The sequence below is a fragment of the Monodelphis domestica genome, chromosome 1 (genome assembly GCF_027887165.1).
Source record: "Monodelphis domestica isolate mMonDom1 chromosome 1, mMonDom1.pri, whole genome shotgun sequence".
Classification (NCBI taxonomy): domain Eukaryota; kingdom Metazoa; phylum Chordata; class Mammalia; order Didelphimorphia; family Didelphidae; genus Monodelphis; species Monodelphis domestica.
Window position 1 is genome coordinate 173,678,800 of NC_077227.1, and position 8,210 is coordinate 173,687,009.

Consider the following 8,210-nt stretch of genomic DNA (forward strand, 5'->3'; position numbering starts at 1 on the left):
CATTTTAGTTTTTGTAACTCCAGGGCTAAATCTATGGTTTAGCACAAACTAGAACATTATAAAGGCTTGAACATTTTCTGTTCAATCAAAAAATTAATCGACGATGGTCCAGCTCAAGAGAATTCCTTTGCATATTCCAACTTTGGTGCAGGAAACATTTGCAATACTATACTATATACGATACTATACCACAAATGTGATCCAGAGCAAGTGGAGATCAAATTCCTTCACCCCTAGGATCCTTTCCTTTGTTTGCCTCCTTTGCATACACTCAATTTTCATGATCCCAAATTTCCAGCCACAGTCAATGTTTTAAAGCTTCTCCTCATATTTAATGGTTTGAGTATGAACTATATATTCTAACTACTTGTATCTAATACTGAGAACTTGACCTGAATACTCAAGTAATCAACATTACATTTTGAGGTTTTTTTTAGTAATGAGTTAATTAGAAGTTAATATGTTTAATCATATTTTAAAAAGAAAAAACACTCCGAAGAGATAGAGATTGGGGAACAAGCACACTCCTGGAAAGGAAAGGGTTTTGGGGTTTTAAAAACGTTTTTATTTAGAATATTTTCCATGGTCACATGATCCACCCTCTTCTCCCTCCCCCCAAAGCATTTCCACTGGGTTATATATGTATCATTTTCCAAAACATATTTCAATGTTATTCATATTTGTAATAGAGTGATCCTTTAACATCAAAACCTTAATCACGTCCCTATCGCACTATGTGATCTAGCATATATATTTCTAACGCATTTCTGGTTCCACAATTCTTTCTCTGGATGTGGATAGTATTCTTTCTCCCAAGTTCCTCTGGTTTGTCCTGGGTAATTGCATTGATGCTGGTAGAAAAGTCTATGACATTTGATTTTGCCATAATATATCAATCTCTGTGTACAATGTTCTCCTGGTTCTGCTCCTTTCACTCTGCATCAATTCCTGGAGGTCGTTCCAGTTCACATGGAATTCCTCCATTTCTTTATTCCTTTCAGGACAATAATATTCCATCACCAACATATACCACAATTATTTAGCCATTCCCCACTTGATGGTCACCCCCCCCCCCCCCATTTTCCAATTTTTGCTACCACATAGAGTGCTTCTATGAATATTTTTGTACAAGTCTTTTCTTTTATTTTCTCTTTGGGGTACAAACCCAGCAGTGGTATGACTGGGTCAAAGGGCAGGCATTCATTTAAAGCCCTTTGGGCATAGTTCCAAATTGCCTTCCAGAATGGTTGGACTAATTCACAACTCCACCAGCAGTGCATTAGAGTCCCAATTTTGCCACATTTCCTCCAACATTTATCACTTTCCTTTGCTGTCATACTGGTCAATCTGTTAGATGTGAGGTGGTACCTCAGAGTTGTTTTAATTTGCATTTCTCTAACCAGGAGGGATTTAGAATACTCTTTCATGTGCTTATTGATAGTTATGATTTCATCATGTGAAAACTGCCTATTCATGTCCCTTGACCATTTGTCAATTAGGGAATGGCTTGATTTCTTTGTAAATTTGACTTAATTCCTTATATATTTGGGAAATTAAACCATTGTCAGAGAGTTTTGTTATAAAAATGTTCTCCCAGTTTGTTGCTTTCTTTTTAATTTTGGTTGCATTGGTTTTGTTTGTACAAAAACTTTTAAATGTGATATAATTAAAATCATTCATTTTACATTTTGCAATATTCTCTATTGCTGGCTTGGTCTTAAATTCCAATGAAAGTTTAGTTTGAACATTTTCTGTTCAATCAAAAAATTTTATTATTCCCTTTTTGCAAATGGGAATCAATACAAAGAGGTTTGCTGATTTTCCATGGTTGCCAAATACCTTCATGAATCTAGAATATAATATTTATTACCAATCTCCTTAGCCAATATTTATTCATTTTAGTAACCACTACCACTACCACCACCAAAAAGTAATTTAACTAAACAAACACATTAAAATTTTGTGAGTGAAACCATAAATTCCACATCATTTACACTTTAATTAAAAGATATAAGTTATGTATATATATATATATGCTGATAGAAATATCTTCTGCTTTTTAGTTCCCTTTCAGTTTGTTTTACCTGGATACTTTTTTCTCTTTATCTTGTGGTTATTTTTTTTAATGTAATAATCATGGTATATAGTATTCACTTTTTTCTCTTTTCATTTCTTTATATATTCCTTTATTTTCTTTATATTTCTAATATTTGTCATTTCTAATAATAATACAATCCATTACATTTAAATTTCAAAATCTATTCAGCCATTTCTACCAATTATTGCATTTGTGTTATTTCTAGTTATTTTGTCATTACAAACAAAGTCTTCATGAGTATTTTCATACACACACACCTTTTAACCCTCTCGATAATGCCTGTGGGGCCAAATTCTAGTTATGGGATCCCTAGGTCAATAGGCATGATTAGCTTTATAGCTCTTAATGTATATTTCCATACTGTTTTCTAAAAAACAATTCACAGCTGCTGTAGCAATGTAATATTAGGCCTGTTTCTCTATGTTCCCATCAAGATCTAATTTAATTACCTTAGCCATCTGGTTCTCAGTTAATATATTACCAGGACCATATTTAGCTAGATTGATCCTTAGGCAACCAGGACCTTATTCTTTCCACAACCAAGTCTTTCCAGCTTGGTCATACCCAGTGGAACTTTTCCCCCAAATACCACAACCCTGTAGGAATGCAGGATTATCTTCATAATAAGATAAGTTTTAAAGTAAGACTTTTGCAGAGTATTTATGCTCTCTAAACCATAGTTATCCAAGTAGAATCTATGTTTGGATTATGTGTATGTATGCTCAGGTTTAGATCTACTACTAATCTCAAGCTGGTGTGTGCAAACAATCACCATTAATAATTGAGGAATATCTGTAAGAAGTTAAATAGGATACAAAATGGAAAAATTAGACAAGAAAGAAAGACAAGAAAATCCATTAGAACAGATATTGGAAAACTACCCACGAATTAATTGTCCTTGAAAAGTAGAATGAAAAAGAGAGAAAAGAAGTAAGTAAGAAATGGTTAAACAAAACAAAATATTAAAAGAAAAAATCTTAAAATACAAAACATTAAAAAAAAAGTGATTTGGAAAAGAGGTCAAAGGGAAGCCATTTAGGAATTATTGCACTATCTGAAAATAATGATTAGAAAAGGCTTGGATATGATAGTTCAAAATACTATGAATAAAAACTTCCCAGAACTCTAGAACCAAAAGGAAAAATGAAAAGAGAAAGAACCCACTAATTACCTCTTTAAAGAAATCCTAAAACAAAAATTTTAGGAATATCAGGAAAATAGAGCTTTCAGGTAAAAGAAAAAAAATACTACAAACAGCCAAAAAAAGTAGTTCAAGGTACAAGAAGCCACTGTAACTACCACAAAACAATTGATATTTGCCACTATAAATAAAAAGAGTTTCTCTAATATTATATTCCAAAAGGTGAAAGGCAAATATTTACAACTAAATATTGTCCCATTGTCACCACTACCATTTGCCTACAAATGCTAGTTGAAGTTGTAAAAAAAGAAAATGGAATAATCCTGGTCTCATGTGATGTCTTGTTTTTGATAACCTGAGTCAAACAAAAAACATGACTTATGACTTAAAACAATACATTTGGCAAAGTTGCAGTATGTAGAATGAATATATAAAAATCATCCTCGTTCCTGCATATCAACAACAAAACCCAATAGAAAGAAAAATTGAATTTTAATTCCACAAATCCAGAAGTTATACATTGTTTGAGAGTGTATCTATCAAGATGCCACCAGGAAATAATATATGACTCCAACTATAAAATGCTCTCTCCAGAAATAAAGATAAAATGAAGTAATTAGAGAAATGTTTACTCTCATGGGTAAGTCGAACCACTATAATAACACTGACAAGTCTATCTAAATTAAGTTACTCCTACAATGCTATACCAAATTTCCAAAAGCATATTTATATAAACCCAGAAAAATGATAAAGAAATTCATATGGAGGAAACAAAGATAAATGCTCACAAAGGTAATGATAATAATAAAAAATGGGAAGGAAGTAAATTTGAAACTGTACTACAAAGTAGTAATCATCAAAATTATTTGATACTGATTAAAAGTAAAAGGTTGATCAGTGGATCAGATTAAGAAAAGTATATTCAGAAGCAAACAAACACTAGCATAGTCTAGTTTAGTACTCTCAAAGATTCTAGTTACCTAAGGATTGACCAAAACTGCTGGCAAAGCAAGACAACAATATGGAAAAAATTAGATTTAGTCCAAGATTAGCACAAAATGAACACATGGCAGGTCTAAAAGATCACACGAGAAATCAGTTAGAAGAGTAAGGGAGAAACTACCTTTTAGATTCAATTCATTTCAAGGGCTGATTCAATAAACAAATGATCAAGAGGATCACACAAAATAAAATGAACAATTTTGATTATATAAAATTAAAAATTTTTGTACAAATATAATACTTTTAAAATTAAAAGGGAAATTAAAAGGTAAAAGACAGTTCATTTTAGGTGGGGGCTAAATCTAGACCGAGTGACTCTTTAGTGTAGTAGGTAGCCTGGCAGTCTCGCAAATTGAAGTTCCTGAGTTCTTTTCCGGAAGGAGGGTTCCATTTGCTAGAATAGGCCTCTGGAGACCAGATGCTTGGGCTCAGATGGTTTTTTTACCCCAGGGTCCATTATTCAGTCTGAAACCTCTAGCCTGAGATTCCCTTCAGGGTGGATTCTCACCAGAACAGGGAACAAGTACAAACTTTGGGGTCTCCAACTTATAATAGAGTCCTAAAACTTGGGGTTCATCAGATATTACTAGGCTACAAGTTTGGGGTTTCTAGATTCCATGTTGACAGTTTGTTTTCCTGGACTATGTGTGTTTATAATGAGAACTTTGCAAAATGCATGTAAAAATACATTTTAAAAAATCTCCAGGTTTGAATTGATTGCAAGCCTCCTAATGCAAACCAACAGCTGAAGTAGCTAGTTTAAAAAAGCTAATGAAATGTTAAGCTGCTTGAACTGACGACTTTAATAGTTTAGCTTGCGGAACAAGGGAAATAATGTCCCTGCCGCATTCAAAATCGAGCCCCTTTTCAGACCTATAGGAGAGGGGAGCGCAATTAGAGAGGTTTCATTGCTTTTCAAGGTTGGCCAACTCGAGGAGTCGAATAAATTGCCCTCAAATTCACCTATCTAAAAAGACAAATGAAGCTCTTTAAGGCTTGGGGCACAAGCAGAAGAAATTGGTGGGGGACTCTTTCTTTTTGGAGTTGCACATCTCTCTCTTAACTAGGTCTCAGTCGTACCCTGCCCCAGCCAGTTTCGAAATCAGACCATGCAGGATCCTAATTCTTTCGAAGGCGAGTGTCATTAATCCTCTTGGTGAGAGAAGGGTCTGGGGACATCGCATTCGGTACTGATCTCCATCTTCTACTCACACCAACTTGCTGGGGCAAAGGACTATCCCTATTTTGGATGCACCTCTTAGAAGTGAGGAATTAAATCACCTTTCAGAAACCACAACCAAAATTCCTAGGGCATGTTAAGCTAAGACACACACTGGACAGAAACGTCCTCTCAAAGAACTTGGATTGATAGTCACCTATAGGCTAGATTTCTTAATCAATATATTCCATTCCTCCCCACTACCGCAGGACCTCTCTCCATTCCGAATCTGTAGATTCTTGCCTTTCAGTTAACGCCTAATATTTGATCTCTTTATCGCTGCAGAGATGCTGGGTTTCATTTGAAAATGTAACGAAATCCCATGTCGGTTTACTTATTCTATATCACAATTAACCTCATTTTGGCTCTCTCCAATTCTATCGTCTTCCCACAATAAATCCTATGGACTACTGAAGAGTAGTACTTGAAGTTTGGATTGTATCTCTTCTATAATGACTCCTTCCTTCTCTTCTCTCCTTGTCTGTTCTGAAACTTCATCTCAGAAACCATATTTTCAGAAGAGTTTATTTTATTTCTCTTAGAAAAGGAGTTCTTAAACTTTCTTTTTTAAAGCCCTAACCTTCCGTCTTGGAATCAATACAAGACAGTAGAGAGGTAAGGCTAGGCAAAGGGGGTTAAGCGACTTACCCATGGTCAACCAGGGACGATGTGTTTGAGGTCAGATTTGAAACCCAGACCTCTGGTCTCTAGGCCATGTTCTCAATCCACTACGTTACTTGACTTTTTAAATGTCATGGTCCCCACCCCATCCCTTTTTAAATGTTTTATTTTACCCCACTTTCTTGTGAAAACAACTTCTGGATTTTTCTAACATTTTGAGTTGCACATACTTTCGCAGATTCTACCAAAGTTCTCTTTGCCAAACTGATTTTCCATATTTGAAAATAATGGATCATTACTCACTCATTCCCTCTAGAAATCGAGTTTTTGACAGAAAAGACCAATTCAATACTTAACAAGGCTCTAGTTATTGAGTATGAAAAACGAACTGGCAGCGGTGGGATTCGAACCCACGCCTCCGAAGAGACTGGAGCCTTAATCCAGCGCCTTAGACCGCTCGGCCACGCTACCACCCCTCTCATCAACTTTGCTTGCTCGTCAGTCTAAAAGTATTTATTAAAATCTTGTTACGTATCTGATCTTCTGTTAAGTCCTGGAAACACAAAGAGAAACAAAATCTAGTCCCTGTTCTCAAACAATTCGAAGCCAAAGGGGAAATCGACGTAAAAATGTTATGCATGGACAAGATATAGACTAGATCAAATGGTGAAAATCAACGGAAAATAGGCCCTAGCATTAAGGGAAATTGGTAAAGGCTTCTCTTAGAAGGTGGTATTTTAACGGGGACTTGAAGGAAGCCAGGAGGCTGAGAGGAGGGAGGGCAATCCTGTGCATAGGGGGCAGCCAGTGATAATCCTGGGATTTTGGAAATTGTCTAGTAGGAATAACATCAAGGAGGCCAGTGTCACTGAACTGCAAAGAACATGAAGGATGAATGGAGGATGGAAAGGATAGTAAGTAATAAGAAGACTGGAAAGGTGGGAAGGGGCCAAGTTATGAAAAGTCAAACAAAATTTTATATTTGATTTTGGAGGTAAAAGGGAATGACTGGAGTTCATTGAATAGTAGCACAAATAGTCAGATTTGCATTTTAGGAATACAAATAATCTATTTGACACCTAAGTGGAGGATTAATTGGAGTGGTGAGAGGGTTGAGGCTGGGAGACCAATAATTATGCAATTCTGATAGTCCAGGCATGAGTTCTTAGGAGTGGGGGTTGGGGGACACTAGAGTGATTTCAGCATAGGAGGAGAGGTAATTACTAGAAAAAAAGGTAGTACTTGATGTTTTAATTGAATGGAAAGGTGGTAGTAAGAGAGAGAGTGTGAGTTCAGGATTGTGTGAGCCTGGAAGATTGGGAGGATAGAAATCTCCAGAGAAATAAATTATAAATAGAAATAAGTAAGACATAGTTATACACACACACACACACACACACACACACACACAGACAGTATCTTTTTTCTCCAAATTTGTCTTCTGTAATGGGGATAGGGAGAGTTAACTGATTATCATAATATCTTAAATGTTACAAACAAATAAATAAATAATTTTTTTAAAAGGAAGAAGAGATGGTTGGGGAAGAGGGGGTGATGTATTGAGTTCTGTTCTGGAAATGTTGAGTGTTAAGATGTGTACAGGGCATTCAATTTGAGATGTCCAAGAGGCAGTTGGAGATGCAAATCTGGAAGTTAGGAGACATGTTAGGGCTGTAGTAAGTAGTAAGTAGATCTGAGAGTTATCAGTATAGAGATGATAACTGAATCCTATGAAAGGAGCTGATGAGATCACCTTGTGAAATAGTATAGTGTGAGAAGGGAAGGGAAGGGGTCTTGCTCTCAAGAAGCTTAGAATCTAATGGAGGAAGACAACACACAAGAGATAGCTGAAAAACGTGTGTGGGGAAGAAGTTCCCTTCAAAGGGGCTTGGTGGAAAAGCCAAAGAATTCCAAGATGACTGCAGCTAGAAAAGTAATAAAAAACTTAAAATGAGTGCCAGATGTGAACTGAGGTGATATCCCAAGTATCCACTTGACTCATTCTTCTCCAGGGAATCCTAGGACCAGGACATTAATTCTTCTTTATTGGACTTAGCATGTGGAAATACTCCCTTTGGGAAGCAGGGGGAAGAAATGAGATGGGTTTTGTAGCCTTTAGGAAGTAAAAT

At 35.8% G+C, this 8,210-nt stretch overlaps 1 non-coding gene across 1 annotated transcript; it reads right to left on the minus strand.

The window, feature by feature from the left end:
* Positions 1–6,470: 6,470 nt before the first annotated feature.
* On the minus strand, positions 6,471–6,552 carry TRNAL-AAG (transfer RNA leucine (anticodon AAG)). Its single transcript has one exon. It is a non-coding gene; the product is annotated as a tRNA-Leu (tRNA).
* Between the last annotated feature and the right edge of the window lie 1,658 nt (positions 6,553–8,210).